We start from the raw sequence: 18,834 nt of genomic DNA on the forward strand, positions 1-18,834 counted from the left end.
AGTAAAGATAAGTGCTCATTCTTATTTGGTGAGGACAAACCCAAGACACTGAGAATGAGGACAAAAGAGGGGAAAAATAGAGAAAGAAGGAGATCTGTTGGATGCTGGGATAGACTCTCCCTGCACAGAAGAGCAAGGTATTCTAGGCTATTCAGCCAAGTAAGATGTTATCAAACAATTTGATTCATAATCTATGCCTCAGATCAGTTCACAGGTGGTAGAAAAGAGAAGGGATTTATTAACCTAGTTCTTTCCTCTCTCCTAATTCTCATGGTCCAGATTCATCTTATGGACTGACAACTTTACTGCAATTTAAAGTCTTATGGTTTGGCTCCTCTCCTTACCAGGCAGGAAGTCAGTTTCCATCTCCTTTATTGTTTCCTTTGGAAAACAAAGACTCTGGGCATTGGTTGGTCATCTGGCTGCACCTGAGAAGCAGGGTTCAGCACCAGTGGGCAAGCAGAGTCCATCAGCTGTGAAATCACCTGAGGCACAGTAGGCAGCTGAGGGTTTACTGGAGGGACCTCGGCAATCTGAAGAGGCTGATCATATGTACTGTTTGTACCACTCAGATCCAGTTGTTTGTCTGCATTATAACAAGCTTCCACAGTACAACTTAGTGTCACTAGTTTTTGTCAGTACAAAGTATACTCAATTTTCCTAAGAGGATAGATCACAGAGTCTCTTTCAAGGTGGTTCTAAGTCACAATCCCCTGTAAAATTTAAGGATATAGAAAAACAAAAGCACAGTCCCTGCTGACTCAGCTGGTCTCAAGGTTACGTAACAGATATGTATCATCTTTCTTCCGCCAAACCGTTCTAAATAGCCCTCACCTCCTGCCAACGCTGTGACTGGTTTAGTTTGCTTACCTGTTGGAGAGACTGAGGTCTTCAGTCTCCAAAGTGTCTGAACTTTTTAATTCCTGCTAGTGTCTGGATTTTTATAGTGCCCAGGGACAGTTATTACTTGACTGGGAGACACAAAAAGACATCTAAGTAAATTCTCTGGATTCCAGAGTGGTCCTTCTTACCCTCATTATGTGGTAGTAACCTTAGTTTTTCGTGGTAATGAGGATTGATTGTTTTAGCAAGTAATTTTTTTTTTCCTTTGCTTATCCACTATCATGAGGAACCCAAAGTAGCAGAGTACTGCACATATTCCAGATCAATGAATCACTTGCCAGTCCTCTTATAAGGTGTTGCCTCCCCTCCATGAACAGTTTTTGTAACCCAACAGACCCAAGTTCTTAAGAATGGAGAGCACAAATGCCAGACATGGAAAACTGAGTTTGACAGTGAGATAAGCTAATCATTCTTACACTCTTTGGTCTAGAAAACCATGTGTAATAGCAGTTGGAGACACAATCTAATTTATTGTTTGTTTTAGTTCAGTGCATCTATCTCATTCTATATAAAAGACTGCACATGTTTAAACTCCTTAAGATACTCTTCATCTGAGTCTTCCTCTATCTAGCCAGATGTTTCCCTATTGGTATGCATTGAAAGTTAACTCTATAGTTAGAAGTCTATTGTTACTGCTCCTTTAATATAAAATTTTGCTTTTGTTCTGAGAAAATTGTATAGCATACCATGCTGGTATTTAAGGCATTTTGTAGGACTCCAGATTTTAGTGTTGGTAAACTACACACACACACACACACACACACACACACACACACACACAGGCAATGGCAATAGGTAGATCAAGCTCAGTGAAACGGAGCCTGTATGCTTTAACCCACGCAGACCCCTTGCCCACTTATCCAAAACACTCTATCTTTGGCTTATAGAGCAAGCACAGGTATAGGCAAGAAGAGAGGCTGGCTTGCTGGTTTAAACCTGCTTGGTGTGTGCAGCCTCTGCAGTGCATACTCTCTAGTGGGCTTAGATTTGAGCCATAAAGATCATCACTCATTATATACACCCTGAGAGCTCTATCCATGTATCTTTTCCCCACAACTCCTTGGTTGTAGCTAGATCACTCTTGATGAGAGGAAGTCCATATGGTTTACTCCTACCATTTGCTTCTTGGAATTTTGAGAAGTGATGTTTTGGCATCTGTTTTGTTTTGTTTTGGATGTGCCACTAGATGGCAATCTTGCATTTCTGCCATGCCATATGGTGCAGACACCTGGGGGTTTGATGATCCAAAATATCTTGTATAACAAACTATGTGCAATATAATTACCATGGACAAGGATCTCATGCAATATCAGAAATTAGCTACAAAAATTCCAACATCACATATTATCACAACTCTATAACTAATTCTCAGCATAGACATAGTTTTTAAAAAATTTTCCTGCTTATATAATGTTTTAGCTATAAAATTTTATAATTGTTACAAAATTCTAATGTTTCCATTGAAAGAATTTGTAACATGATGGTGATATAAAGGTTCAATTTGAATTAACTTTTATGAGTTTTGAGTCAATAATATTTCTAAAGTTGAGGTTTGCTAACTGCTTTTGAGTACCTGTCATATACTCCTAATGAATATCTTCATGGTTATAAGACATAAATCAATTACATTTTAGTAAAGGGATGTTTTCATTTTGATTATAATGTATCACCACATGTAGTAGATTAAATTATTGTTCTTAATTTCAATCCACTGCAGTAATATTATGCACTGATTATGGCATCCTAGTGAATGGGATTTTATTTGCTGCCTTTGAAATTAATATTTTTCCAAAACACACACTTACATATGTGTGTGTATGTGTATATAAATATATATACACACATATAAAAAAATCTTAAGATTTTAAGACTTTATTTTTTAGAGCAGGTTTAGATTCACCAGAGTGGTACATTTGTTACAGTTGATGAACCTACATTAATACATCTCTATCACCCAAAGTCCATAGTTTACATTAGGGTTTACTCTTGGTGTTGTACATTCTATGGATTTGGACAAATGTGTAATTAATGACATATATTCATCATTATAACATTATGAACACTGTTTTCACCGCTCTGAACATCCTCTGTGCTCCACTTATTCATCTCTCTCTCCCCTCAAACCCTGGGAACCACTAAACTTTTTACTGTCTCCAATGTTTTGCCTTTGCCAGTATGTTATATAGTTGGAATCATACAGTATGTAACCTTTTCAGAATGACTTCTTTCTTAATAATATTCATTTAAATTTCCTCTGTCTTCCAATGGTTGGATAGTGCCTTTTTCAGTGCTGAGTAATATTCTAGTGGGTGGATGTATCACAGTTTATTTATCTATTCACCTATTGAAGAGCACCTTCATTGCTTTCAAATTTTGATAATTAAGAATAAAGCTGTTATAAACATTCATATGCAGATTTTTGTAAGGATATAAGTTTTTAACTTTTGGAGTTATTGCTGGATTGTATGGTAAGAGTGTGTTTATTTTGTAAGAATTGTCTTCCAAAGTAGCTGTACAATTTTACATTCCCATGAGCAATAAATGAGAGTTCCTATTGCTCCATATTCTAACCAGCATTTGGTGTTGTCAGTGTTTGGGATTTTTGGTTATTCTAATAGATGTATAATGTTATCTCATTGTTGACTTAATTTGCATTTTCATGATGGCATGTGATGTGGAACCCCTTAGATATTTTTATAATGCAATCAAATATAACAGAAATGTGAATTCAGTGGTTTACTAAAAAGAATCTTCGTAGGAAAAAATTGTAAATGTCTTAAAACACATGAGCTTTAATGGGTTCATGGAATGGCTCTCAGACCTAAACTCACCCACAAATAATACACGATATTCACAAAATAAACTCAAAATCACTGGGCAGCCCTGGCAGCTTATAAGAAAGGGTGGACCCCTTTCTTTTAAGAAAAGACCTATATAAATTTATATGCAAGCTCAATTAAAATCAAATTACCTAATTTGTTTTTTAAGCCAAAAACTGGTACTTATTAGATGATTTCAGTCATAAAAAGTTATAAAAAGTACTGGAGTATGTTTACTATATTTCTCTAAGCGTAAAAATATTGTTCTTTTAAATTTTAACATTGTGAACATAAATATCAATTACAGCATAAGCTTTAGCACATAAAGAATTACTTTTAACTTGCCATCTAATTTATCTATATGAAATAAAAAATTATCTGATGATACCAGACAAATAAAAATACCTATACTTAACTCATCATGATATTGATAAAAAGTAATGATGTTAAACAAAAATGAATGAATTTAATATTACACACCACACAAAATTTTACATTCATTAGTGTTAATAATTTTATAACTTAGAGTTGTACCATAAATACTAGAACCAAAATCTTTGACTGTCAAGTTTTAAATTATATTTGTTATTCACATGGTTTCAAGTCAAAATATTACAAATACTTGAGTGATTTGCATTTGACCAGTATAGGAATGCACATAAGTCTTTCTAAGGAAATAAATTAAAAATTAATTTATAGCAATTCAGAGTAGAGACCACATAAAATCAAAATGAGCCCAGAAACACTGCTGATCCAAAATGATAGATTATAATACATCCACCTGACAGTGCAGAAACCAAGCCATCATGAATAAATATAAGAAGAGCCTTGAACAGCTTAATAAATTCCTGTAAATCACTGCCTCAACTCCATTTACTGTGTCAGCAGCAACAAAGATACACACATTGGTAAATATGATGGAACTTAAATTCTGATGATGAGGAAAAGATTGAATAAGATTAGCAACCATAGTACATAGACTTCTTTGTGAAAAATTTTGGAGCCATACTTATGTATAGAAATAATTATTTCTTCTCTTTATAATATGATGTGTGTAAATTTTGACATTCAGATGTTTATTATTTTGAAAATATTTTCATCAGAATGTCTAACTATGTGTGTGCGTGTGTGTGTGTGTGTGTGTGTGTGTGTACAATCTGTCAAGAACTTAAATGTTCATTCACATATGAGTCTGAAAACAAAATTTCTAATTAGTTTAAATGCCCAGGGATTGTGAACCTAAAATAGTGTTGAGCAGTGAGGAAGACTACAATAAAACGTGTGCATTTGTGGAATAAAAGTTTGAATTAGTGACAATAAATTAATAAATATATAAAAGAAATTATTTTTCAGACACTTTCAACTCTAATTTTTAAAGCTTGTGTTATTCAGAAATTTTGAAAAATATATTAATACCCAATTACTTAGTTTTGCTTCCTTTTTTTCCCCTCTTTTTAAGCCCATTGATTTAAATGGCCTTCTCAGAGATTCTAGACATAGAAGTAAGGTGGCACCCAGGTCTCCTCCTCATCCTTATTTTAACCAGAATGTCTTCCTAAAATACTCCATTTGAGGAAATCCCTAAACTATTTAATTTTAAAAGCTGTTTTTCCCTTTCGGCACTAAAAAGAAATGAGCTATCAAGCCATGAGGATACATGAAGTAATCTTACATGCACATTACTAAGTGAAAGAAGCCATTCTAAAAAGGCTACCTACTGTATGATCCAACTCTGTGACACACTGGACAGGCAAAACTATGGAGACAGTAAAAAGATCAGTGATTGCCAGGGCCTGGGGAGAAGGGAAGGATGAATAGGTGGAGGACAGAGGATTTTAGAGTAGTGAAAATAGTCTGTACCATAGTATAATGATGGACACATATCATTATACCTTGGTCCTAACCCATAGAATGTACAGCAGCAAGAGTGAAAGGTAATGTAAACTATGGACTTTGAGCGATAATGATGTGCCAAGGTAGAGTCATCAGTTGTAACAAATGTATAAATCTGGTGGGGAATGTTGATAATGTGAGAAGCTATACATGAGTGAGGGTAGGGGTGGTTAGGAATCCTGTGCTTTCCCCTCAGTTTTGTTGTGAACATAATACTGGTAAAAAAGAAACTCTATTAAAATAATAATACTATACAGAAATTTTCCTTTATTTAAAAAAGAGTTTCTATTAGATTTTGAATTTGCTTTTAATGTATTCATTTCTCAGTTTAGTGTTTCTCTATTCTGGATAGCTCTCTGTTCTTTTTTGCAGTAAATGTCACTTAATATTGAAGATGAGGTATAATTTTTGTCATCTTTATATTTCATACTTCAGTAGATTTTTTAAAAAATATAAGTATTTACTTCCTGCAATTCTCTGGCATAATGTATTCTTTCACTTGTAATGTTCACTTTAGTAACAGATTGTTTGTATGTTTATTTTTCCTTTTTTATCCTACATTAAGGTAAATGTTTCAAACTTTTTATTTAGTCTTCAGACATAATTCACACATTTCTCTTAGCTCTTCTCACTGTACACCACAGATATAATTTACATGATATCTTTAGCTTTCCTCATTGTATACCTGGATGAATTTCAGGTTTTTTAAAAAAAAATCAGGTTTAGATATTGAGTGAAGATAGATATGCCCATCTCAGACCAATATCTCATGTTCATCATAAATGTTAGTATTCTTCAGACCTCAATCATCAGTCACCTTATCTTTTCAACTTTTTTTTTTTTTTGGTCCTCCCAGGCTGATTTCATCCACATAATTTTTGTTTCAACAGTACCCATAAGCTGATAAAATGTACACATATATTTCTATTTAATTCCTTTTAGTTTTTCCTGAGTTCTAAACCACATATAATTGCCTAAATATATCTCAATTTGGATGTCTCTTGAGCAAGCCAACAATTTCAGCATGCCAAAATATTAGCTCATTTTCCATCTACATAAGAACTTCTTTTCATTTAATCAGTATTTATCAGTCTGCTCCTTTACCCTCCTTCTAAATACAAACTGGTTTATCAGTTATCACTTCTTAATGAAAATTTGACAAATTCCTGACTTTGCCTTGGATCTTTTGACTATTCAAATCATTTCCAAAATTCTGGAAACTGGGGTTTCTAAGTCACAATAATTTTTCTGTTGTTAACATTCTTTTCTAAAGCAAATAATATTCTCTTTGATATAGTTTGATTTTCCTCGATTCACTCTAGAAGTCTCTGTCTCCCATCAATTTACTTTATCTCTAAACCTTCCTTAACTATATCTTCACCAAGAGCTCCTACTACATGAACTAAATTAATGTTCTTCTAGAGCCATTTCCTCTTATGCCTCAACATCTGTAAATGGCACAGTTTCTGACATTTCTTTACATTTACCCCAAATTAAACTCTTCATCCTCTTGGAAGTATTTTCTAAATCTTATCTTTCTTTCCTATATCTGGAGAGAGAGATATATATATTATACACACATATAGATATGCATATATATCTGGCTATATATATACATAAATATGCATAAATTATATGCGTATATATAAATTATAATGTAGCTGATATTTACTTGTTTTCTCTGCCACTACCTGGAAGATAGATAATGTGTTTTTAAATCCTGGATTCCTAGCATTTAGCACAAGTGTGGCTGGAGACACATCATACTTTTTATAAGGGAGTTTAATAATTGAATGCTTAAATTTCTAATATATGTATGATATATAGATGATATTAACAAATAATTAGTAACTTATCTGATATTTTTTAACCTTAAAGTGAGATAAAAATGTAAAGTGCATAACTTTGTATAATTTATATTAAATCTCTTAGATGACCTCACATCTCTGCCTACAAAAACTCATCCACCAAAAACAAAAAATTATGTATAGTGTGTAGATAGTGGGTTTTGTTTCAAATTAAATATTAAAATTAATCATAATTTTATGTTGTAATAGAACAAAGCTAGACAAATGTTTTTATATTTAACTTGTCTTAAGACTCAACTATTGAGTCAATAGGATTTTTTATTTTTCTCATTTCTGGTTGCATAATGAAAAGAACATTTATGTTACTGAGTCCAAGCTCATACTACTCATGGCATGACAGGCCAATAAACTGAGAGACGAGGTGTTGAGGTAAGGAATAGCGACTTTATTTGGAAAGCCAGCAGACCAAGAAGATGGTGGACTAGTGTCCCAAAGAACTGTCTCACCAGAGTTAGAATTCAGGCTTCTTTTATACTAAAAGGGGAGGGAGTGTGGCTGGTCCTTGCAGACTTCTTGTTGCCGGCCAGGTCCTGGAGTGGATCTGATAATCCTTTGTTCTTGCAGCTGCCCATGTAGATCTGGTCATCATGTTTCTGTAAACCTCCAACAAGACAAATGTTATTTTCTGTTCTGCCACTTTTTATCTCTATAGGAATGAAACGTTTTATGGCTTTAAAGGTCAAGCCTGGGAGGCAGAGCGTTGAGAAAGGGCTATTATGTATCCTTCAGGCTATAGGCAATATTCTTTGACTGATTGAAGAGACCAAGGTGCTGAGCCTGCATGACTAATCACAGGCAACAGAGCACAAAGGTTAGAGCTAAAGTAATAGATCCAATATGGAGTCAGGTTTGTTCTTCTCTGTTGTATTGAGACTGGAAGTTGCAACTTCTACTAATGATATAAAAGACTTCCATATAATGGACTAGTGAGCAGCTGGTTGTGATTTGACTGAATAAATTTGATGTGTTTAGCAATTAAATAAACAACCAGATACCTGAACTAAGGTTGCATCAGCTGTAATTGCAGTCATCAAAGTTATGATGATGGCTGAGATCCTATATTACTTTTCTGGTTCTTAGACTGGGGAAGATAGTAGATTATCTATGATACAGGGAAGCTTGGAAGAATAAAAATATTATGCACAAAGAACAAGGTGTGAGAATTTGGGGTGGGCACACCGAATGATAGAAATCAATTGAAAATATTTTTATTCAATTATTTGTTGATTCATTCTCATTTCAGTTATTCAATAACTGTAAATTAGAAAACTATAACAGATGTTCAAGTTTAAGAAAATATTAGTGTCTTAGTGTTTATTGACCATGCATATATTCAATACATTAAAAAAACCCACTTGGAATACACTGAAAAGAAAAAACAACTTAAATATAGTCTCCTTGAGTTTAAAACATTCCTAACATATTATATTTGCATTTAGTAGTTAAAAAAAATGATAAAAATTTTATCAGGTAGTCAGATTTCTACCTCTTAAAAAGGTAGGAAACTTATTGCTGCTTTTTCTCTTCCACAGTCCAATATTTGAAGATGTCATAGGCGCCAAAAAGCAACTAATATGAGAGCTTAGTTTAACCAAAAAGAAAAAAGAAAAAGAAAGAAAGGAAGGGACGGAGGAAGGAAAGAAGAAAGCAAGAGAGAGACAGGGAGGGAAAGAAGGGGGTGGGAGAGAGACAGAGGTGGGGGTGAAGGAAGGAAACAAGGAAACAAGGAAGGAAGGAAAGAAAGTCAGAGCCCATTATGAGACTCCATGATCTGTTGCTCAAAGTGTAAGAGGAAAAGCTCCCAATGATAAGAAATTAAGAGAAATATTTTAGTTATATATTTTATTTTCTCTACATTGTGCTTCTACCCCATCACTACCGCAAAGCAGAAATGCAGCAGCAACCGTATGTGATGGAGTGGAATCGTCACACCAAGCCAACTCACAAAGCATGGCAGGCGTGGGAGCTGATAAGAGACACAGGCCCACTGCTCAGCCCAAATGCATTTTCTCCTTACCTCTAGGGTACTGCAGCTCAAGAGAACTTTTGGAAAGAGCAATTCCTCTCACAGAGCACAGGGAGAGTTTATTCTTTGGTTTGTGGGTGGGAGGAAAAACAGCAAGTGGTTGAGCCAGACTATAAAATAAGAGCAGCTAAACCAAGCTAAAACCCACAAAAATATTCTCTGCTCTGTCAGCAGCTATACTAACCAGGACCTGAGCTCTAGGCCCTCATACATAACCCACTGAGAGAGCATATAGCCCCAGAGTAATATGAGTCTAATGGTTAAAAATACCAAGCAACTCAACTGGCCTAAAAGAAACATCACAAATGAAACAACCTATAGCAAATGAAGCAGAATCATGTACCCAGGACAAGTTAGTATTGCGAATAAATTTTCATATATTCCCAGAGTTTAGAAAAATTAGAAAGTAGGATTAGAACATCCAAAAGATGAAGGAGAAAGTACTGGATAAGAAAAGAAAAAAGTGAAGTCAAAGAATTACCAAAGAAGGTAATGGGTGGGTTCAATATCAGAATAGACACACAGAATAAAGGAATGAAGTGGAATAATAGTCCGAAGACCTATCCTAGAAAGTATAAGGGAGAGAAAAAGAGAGGCAATATGCATCAGAACGCTTAGGTGACTGGAGTTTAGATTTAACATTAATATATTGTAAAATATTAATGACAGAGAAGAAATAATTGAAGAAATGACTAAAAATGGCCTATACTTAGTAAAGATATTAGCCCTCAAAATGAAAGAGCTAATGTATTTCTAGTAGGTAATAATAAAACATCACTGAACCACACTACAGTGAAAATTAATAATAAAAAAAATTGGAGAAAAATCACTAAGCCTCTAAAGAAAAAATAGATCATATAAAGTAAATAGAATCAGATTGAAATAAGATTAATCAACTGCAAAAATGGATATAAGATGACAGTAGACTAGTAATTTCAAAGTAATACTGGAAAACATCTTCAATTTTATATCATGCAAAATAATTATTTAAATCTGAAAATAATAAAAAGATATTCTAAGTCACACAAGATCCTCTTGAAAATAGAAAAGCTTGGAGAAAATCAGTCATAAAAGAAATGCATTTACAAGAATGCAGTTGTGAGAAAAGTAAATAATTGATTCATTTTCCAGTCACAAAAGTAAAATAAAATAACAAGAATATTTATAAACACACACACACGTTGATAATATTAAGACATTTAAAGAGTAACTTTTCAAAACCCAGCCTCTCCTCTTGATTTTTTAAAGTACCATTTTATAGAATATAGATGACTAAAAATGCTTGCCTATGCAGACTTACCTACCTGGGTGGGAGGGGGAGAGGGGGTAGCTGGAAAACATGTCTGACCATTGAGTTGAAAGGTGAGGTTTATCCAGAAAGATCCTTACTTTGCTAATAGAGTAACCCCTGCCTGATTCAAATGTTCTGTTTTCACCTGAAATGTAGGCAAATTGGGAAAATTTCGCCAGTCATATTAAGACTAGGGAGCAACAAAGAGTTGGACTTGTGAGATGTACTCACAAGTACGACATAATTAAAATATGGCAAGTGTCTGGGTTCTGCTATTATCACTGAACTATTCTGTTTTCTTCCCTTCAGTTTTACTATTACATGATGAACATAAATTCCTCTCTGTTTATGCCACTGTAGCAGAGATTTTTTAAAATTTTCAGCTAAATGCATTTTACATTTTAAAAATATCAATGTATCTAAGCCAGAAAATAAGACAATAAATACTATTTTTTAAAAAAGATAATAAAGAGAACCATGAAATAAAATGGCAGATACACCCTCATTATAATACTTAACACAATAATAAATGTGCTTAACTCACATACCCAACAATATAGGTGAAGGTTCTATAATTAACAAACAAATATAAACAAAACCAAAAAATAACTTTTAAAACTTACAAACATGATCTGCAATTTATTTTCTATGAAACACTTTAATGGTTACATGTGGAAATATAGAATGGCAAAATATTTAGAGAACTGGAAAAAGATGCAGTAGATAAAGATGACTGCAAAGAAGAGCAACTTTAATCAAATTTAAAGCTAAATATCTTAATTGACAAAGAGGAACATTTATAGATATATTCAAACTTTCATCCAACTTTTATTTTTTCACTTCATGTAGTCCTGACTTGTTTGAAAACTTGAAGATACAGAGGCCATAATGTAAGCTACCATCCCCATTAAATTTGCATCTGATGGTATTCCTAGCTATGACTGGGTGTAATAATAATAATACACGGAATATTTACTTGAGCACTGGTCCCATTCCTTCCAAAGGGCTTTTCTCCTGCAGTTGTCTCTTCACTCTTCATTTCTTCCCTTTCTATACAATAATTATCCTAGAAACTCCATGAAATATTGCAGTGCATATGGTAAATGACTGAGGTAGCACTCAGAATCAATCTTTACCTCCTTCTAGTGTAAATTCCAAAACTAGAGAGGCTGAGATACTAAACATTTTATTTCCCAGAGCCCTTGTAATGAGTGTTTTGGATATCAGGTAGGTTCTACCACCTTGCTGCATCATGAGAGATTTGGAAGCAGCACTGGGATAAGAGTGTGTCTTCTAGCTCTTTTACTGTCAGGCAAGCACAGTCATAGAAAAATTGGAGGGATTTGACAGCAAAGTGTCCACCACGTCATTAGCTTAGTCTGGAGACTAGCTTCATTGCTGTTACGTGGTGATTGCAAGAGTGGTGGTTGCTTCGTAATCGTTAAATACCAGCTACCTTGAAGTCAGTAGTTCCAATGTAGGACTTAGGATTCCCTGCATTTAGGGAGGGGACTGTCTGGGAAGGATTCCCTGCATTTAGGGAGGGGACTGTCTGGGAAGAAAATTCACCCCAAATATTTCAAATGAACAACTGTAAATGGATTAATAACAGAGGTGTGGGCAGGGGTAAGGGATCACAGAAGGGATATTGATGCGCCCAGCATTAGTTATGTCACTTGAGCTGAGGAGGCAAGGTGAATACAAAGTGTTACTGTAGCCCTGGGAGAGCTCCACCCCGGGGAAGCTCTGCTCGGCAAGAGCTGATGTCTTCTACTAGATTGATGTTGTTGTTTCAATATCTAATTACATGTCTCTTTAGTCTTAAAATCATTGTGTAGTGTTTCTATTTCCTGCCACAAAATCCTAAACCCCTAATTATAAAATTGCTGTCTTGATTCCACATCCTTACTGCATCATTTCTATGCAACTCTTTACTGCAGCTGAAAAGTTTACACACTCCCTGTCTCCATTTCTTCTCTAATTTTCTATTTGACCCAATCCACAACGAGTCATCCCTACTCTTTCGCCCTCACCTTTCTTCAGATCAGGTTCTTGTCAAAGTCACTAGTGGCTTTCATTTTGCCAGAAACAATGATGAAATTTTAGTTCTCATCTCTCTGAACCCTTGAGTAGAAACTTTCTGTAACACTCTGTTGTTTCCTCCACTCTTCATGAATTCACATAATCCATCACTGAATAACTTTCATCATTGCAATCTCTACATATCTGAGACCTTCCTGGTTGCAGTTCTCAGACCTCTTCTCTTCCTTGTCTTTACTTGCTCTTCAACTAATCTCATTTAGTCCCATGGTTTTAAACACAATCTCTATTCTGATGATTCACGAATTTATATCTCCAAACCTTCTTCCCCTTACATTTAAGACTTATATAGAAATGTCTCCTCAACATCTATATTTGTATATCTAATGATTATTTCAAATGTATTGGGCTTGAAGCAACTTGATCTTTCCACAACTACCCAACTTTCTAAATGGTATTTCCACATTTTCTCATGTTCAGGCAAAAATATTTGGAGTCATCCTTGATCTCTTTCTCTCTCATACTTAATAGAAAATATGCCAGGAAAGGCTGCTGGATCTATGTTTAAATTCATTCAGAGGCTCTCCACCTGTCACTATAATCACAGCTAGCAATTTGACCCAAGTAATCATAATAACTTTGCCTGGATTACCAAGACAATTTCCTATACTGTCTCCCCATGTTTTACCAATTTTACCCTTTATTCTTCATACAGAATTCAAAATGGGCCTTAAAAGCTGTAGGTTAGGTTGTGTTATTCCTCTGCAACAAACACTCTAAATGGTTCATATCTCACTCAGAGGAGCAGCCAAGTCATTCATTCCACAGACTAAAAGCCCTACATGAACAGCCAGCTATTTCTTTTCATATTTCCCTACCTTATCCTGCCCCAGCCAGGAGGGGCTTCTTTATTTCCCTTGAATACCAAACTTGCATTTATCTCATGCACTTAGTACTTGCTATTCTCTCTGCTGGGCTATTCTCCTAGAATATGTCTGGTTCACTTCTTCACATTTTTTCTCAATATCCTATGTCAAATACCATTTTGCTTTTGATCTCCATTTCTTAAATTGCCTGTATGGTCACTTGGTATATTGTTCTTGTGTGTTTGTGTGTGTGCATGTATGTATATATATATTTCTTTGATGCCTCTCCTCCAGCAGTAAAATGCAAACTCCATGAAAACAAACACTGTAATTCAGGGCTCATAGTAGGCAGAATTCTAAGATGGCTCCCACTGATACCCACCTCTTTGTTTCCATGTCCTGTATAATCCCTTCTCATTAGTGCAAACTGGGCCTAGTGACTTGCTTGTAATGAATAGAGTGTAACAAGAGTTATGGGATGTTACTTCTGAGATTAGGTTGCAAAAGACAGTTGATTTCCACATTGCTCTCTCTCTCTGTCTTTCTGTTTCTTTCTCTCTCTGGTTCTTCTTGGGTACTTGCTCTAGTAGAGCAAACTGGAGGGACCCATATGGCAAGGAACTGAGGATGGACTCTAGCCAATCACTAATAAGAAACTGAGAGTTTTGTTCAACAACCGTTGAGGGACTGAATCCTGAATCACATGAATGTGCTTAAAATTGGATCCTTTCCTAGTGAAGTCATCAAAAGAGACCAAAGACCTGGCTGACATTTAAAAAAATTTTTTATTGGAGTATAGTTGATTTACAATGCTGTGTTAGTTTCAGGTGTACAGCAAAGTGAATCAGTTATACATATACATATATCCACTCTTTTTTAGATTCTTTTCTCATATAGGCCATTATAGAGTATCGAGTAGAGTTCCCTGTGCTATATAGCAGGTTCTTATTAGTTATCTCTTTTATATATAGTAGTGTGTATATGTCAGTCCCAATCTCGCAATCAAAGCTATCATGAGGTATCACCTCACAGTGGTCAGAATGGCCATCATCAAAAAATCTACAGACAATAAATGCTGGAGAGGGTGTGGTGAAAAGGGAACCCTCCTACAGTGCTGGTGGGAATGTAAGTTGGTACAGCCACTATGGAGAACAGTATGGATTTTCCTTAAAAAAACAAAAAAAGAACTACCATGTGACCCAGCAATCCCACTCCTGGGCATATACCCAGAGAAAACCATAATTCAAAAAGATACATGCACCCCAATGTTCATTGCAGCACTATTTACAATAGCCAGGACATTGAAGCAACATAAATGTCCATCAACAGAGGAATGGGTAAGGAAGATGTGGTACATATATACAATGGAATATTACTCAGCCATAAAAAAGAACAAAATAATGACATTTGCAGAAACATGGATGGACCTAGAGATTGTCATATTGAGTGAAGTAAGTCAGACACAGAAAGACAATATCATATGATATCGCTTATATGTGGAATCTAAAAAAATGGTACAAATGAACTTATTTACACAACAGAAGTAGAGTCACAGATGTACAGATGTAGAAAAGAAACTTATGGTTACCTGGTTGACATTCTGATTGTAGCCTGTGTGAGATTCTGAAGTAGAGGACCTGGGTAAGCCATGCTAAGACCCTTGACTCTCAGAAAATGTGAGAAAAATGTTGTTTTGCTCCAATAAGTTTTGTAGTATTTGTACACAGAGCATAAATAATGAAGTGCTATATCCCCTCCATAGAGGAAATACTCAGCAAATACTAGGAAAATCATATTAAATTGTCATTTTTAAGGTAAAAAATGTTCAAATGTCAATATTTTCATCAACTTTAACATACATTTGTTGAATGGAGTAATGAAGAACTTGCAGAAATGCAAACAGGAACATAAAAGTATAAAGTTCCTTAAAGAACTTAAATAATTTAAAGTAGTACTTAACTCATTTAAAGTAATTAAGAGGTAACCAGGATAACTTAGTGGAAAAAAAACAGTGGTTTTGAATGTCATTTTTCCAGTTTCTGGCAATGAGATATTTGGTAAATTATCCTCAAATATTTTTTTAATGGATAATATTAAAGGTCATGAAGAACCTAGTGGCAAGACGGGAATAAAGACACAGACCTACTAGAGAATGGACTTGAGGATATGGAGAGGGGGAAGGGTAAGATGTGACAAAGTGAGAGAGTGGCATGGACATATATACACTACCAAACGTAAAATAGATAGCTAGTGGGAAGCAACCTCATAGCACAGGGAGATCAGCTCTGTGCTTCGTGACCACCTAGAGGGGTGGGATAGGGAGGGTGGGAGGGAGGGAGATGCAAGAGGGAAGAGATATGGGAACATATGTATATTTATAACTGATTCACTTTGTTATAAAGCAGAAACTAATACACCATTGTAAAGCGATTATACTCCAATAAAGATGTTAAAAAAAAAAAGACAAAAAAAAATTATTTTGGAGTATTGTTATGAAGATGAAGTAATAAAAACTAGAGAGCATAACTAGTTTACTGTTTGACATAGTGAGTTTTTAAAAAATAAGTACTGTTCAAGAAAAAATATTGCTTTATTTTACTATATGTCAATATAAATTTGGGGGGGTTTTACCATAATATGAGGAAACTGAAAAATAAAGAAAGCCAGCTAAATATTTGGTATAAAAATATTGGGCATAAATAATCTTTCTTTACACAATCCACTTTCTAACATTAATCATTTATAATTTTATTTGGAATATTTATTTCTATAGAATCAAGATAAAGCTCTTAGAAGTTATTTAATCAATTAGATTTAAGGTCAATATTCTCAGATAGCCTCATAGTTCAAAAGGAAATGATTATCTTAGTTTGAATCAAAGCCATATATTTAGGTTCAGAATTAGACTTTTCAGTAACAGCTTCTATAAAATATTCAAAAGCTAGAAGACATTTATCTTAAATGTCAAGTAAGGGACACACATTTTAGAAGCAAATCTCGGTGATTTATGTCTGATGCTTTTCTATTTTTTGTTAATACAGATATATTAGTAAGTTAAAACTTTAACAAAGGATAAAGAAAAATGGTGGAAGAAATCTCTTTATATTTAAGAAAGCTATGAGAAATATTTTCATGATGGTTGTCCAAATAGAAAAACAATACTAATTTGGGGAGCATATCCTTATGTCCGGAAAACATAGGAAATATGTATGTATAGTATATGTCTGTCTCATTTGAGGAAGACGGTGAACATTAACTGCTAATGATCTCACCTTATATTCACAAATTTTGTTAAAACAGTTTGTTCTCCGTTATAAATATTTATATACTATGTTTTGCATTTTAAAATTATGTGAAACGCCAAAATATTTTATTCAATTTGTATGATTCCAGATATGCCTTTCTTTCAGTAGACATTTGAAATATACAGAGTATGGTTTCACATAGATAAGAAATGTAAACTATTGCCTGAATTCAATTCAATTATAACTAAACACAACTATTTATGAAATTGAAGAGCATATTATGATTATGAACTAAATATATTAGTATGGTATGGACATTGGTGACATATAAAGAATGAAAAAAATATGAATAAATATGTAAATGGCACAATCATCTTAGAATGCTAGAAAATATTAATATTATTATGGACTTTTATGCATTTGTAATTTTTTTGCTTTAGTTGTAAAAAATGTAAGCCTATTGACAAAATTTGTATTTTTATTTATAAAACATTAGGTTGATTGTAAAATATGTATGTGTGTACACACATGCACAGAGTACACATATACATATATACATATATGTAAACATATTAAGACATGTATACATACATAAAGTGGACAGTACATTATAAAATCACACTTGCATAAAATATCACCAAGAATGACACAAGAAATTTAATAACTGGATTGACTTTGAGTAAATAAAGTGGGTGACTGAAGTAACAATACTGTGATATAGAATGTTTCCTGTCTAACTATATCAGTCATTCCTTACACTACAATTTAAGTTCTTGAGCTCTCACTGGTGCAGTCTCAGCTTGAACTCTAACTGGCTTCAACTGGTAAAATACAAAATGCTTCTGCCTTATGTTCATAACCCCCCCGCATTTGGCTCTCTCACTGGTGCTTCTCTGTAGATTTGAGATGCGAGATCCCCTGGGATCCACCCATAACTGCACAACCAAAACTATAGGTGAGTTATTAACCATGCGGTGAACTCTTGATAAATGAGAATTGGAGACAAGCAAATTAATTCTTTGCTTTTCTTTTGGCTCTCCTACTTCCCTTGCCTCACTGGCTTTTTTTCACCTTACCTCTATTCCCTGGAATTATAGTTCCTAATAGAATGGTAGTATATAAACTTCTACTGTGATTTCTGCTTGTTGGGGGGCATATAGGCCAAGACAGTTGGTTCCAGGAGTGTTCTTAAAACCAAACCCTCAGGGTGGAATTTTGGAACTACATTACTCATGGTCCTGATGGCAACAAGTTGGTCTTAGTTAACCCCTGGCATCTGTGGAGTCATGATTATTATCATTCTCAACTATTATTAATTGAGATCAGTACATTTGGCAAATGACCTGTTGACATATGCAGTAACTGTGGGGCTTGAAGAGTAACCGACTCAGTGATAAGAAACATTGTCCAAACCAGAGTCACAAGGATTTTCTCAGTTTCTTGTATCTTTTCTTATAGGGGTTTTATAAGTTTTAGCTTTTACATTCACATTATAATCCATTTTGAGTTTTATTTGTTTGTTTTATGGTGTGATTATTGGGTTGAGGTTTAGTGTTTTCCCATCAAGTTGTTAAGGCAGTATTCTTTTAGAAGACTAATCATTCCCAATTATATTGTATGGTAGCATTTGTTGAAAACAAGTTGACCAGATATATGTGGATCTGTTTTGGCCTCTCTGTTCCTCTCTGTGTACCTTTATGTTCATCCTAATACACCCCATCCCCCTACCCCTAACAAAATCACCATCTTGATTAATGGAGATTTTTATTAAATAGCAATTTGGTAATATAAGTTCTTCTACTGGGTTTTTCCTAATGAAAATGTTATTAACTATTCAAGGTCCCTTGCATCGTCAAATAAATTTTAGAATCACATATATGTGT

The 18,834-nt window shown here is 34.4% G+C and overlaps 1 long non-coding RNA gene across 7 annotated transcripts in view; it reads left to right on the plus strand.

The window, feature by feature from the left end:
* The first annotated feature begins 11 nt into the window (after window positions 1-11).
* LOC309653710 overlaps window positions 12-18,834 on the plus strand; it is a 249,284-nt gene continuing 230,461 nt past the window's right edge. For all 7 annotated transcript variants that reach the window (XR_014259397.1, XR_014259398.1, XR_014259399.1 and 4 more), the window contains exon 1: window positions 12-137. This is a non-coding gene — a long non-coding RNA (uncharacterized lncRNA). The remainder of the gene's footprint in view (window positions 138-18,834) is intronic.

This window comes from Balaenoptera physalus (genome assembly GCF_965194825.1).
Source record: "Balaenoptera physalus genome assembly, contig: HAP1_SCAFFOLD_967, whole genome shotgun sequence".
Lineage (NCBI taxonomy): Eukaryota > Metazoa > Chordata > Mammalia > Artiodactyla > Balaenopteridae > Balaenoptera > Balaenoptera physalus.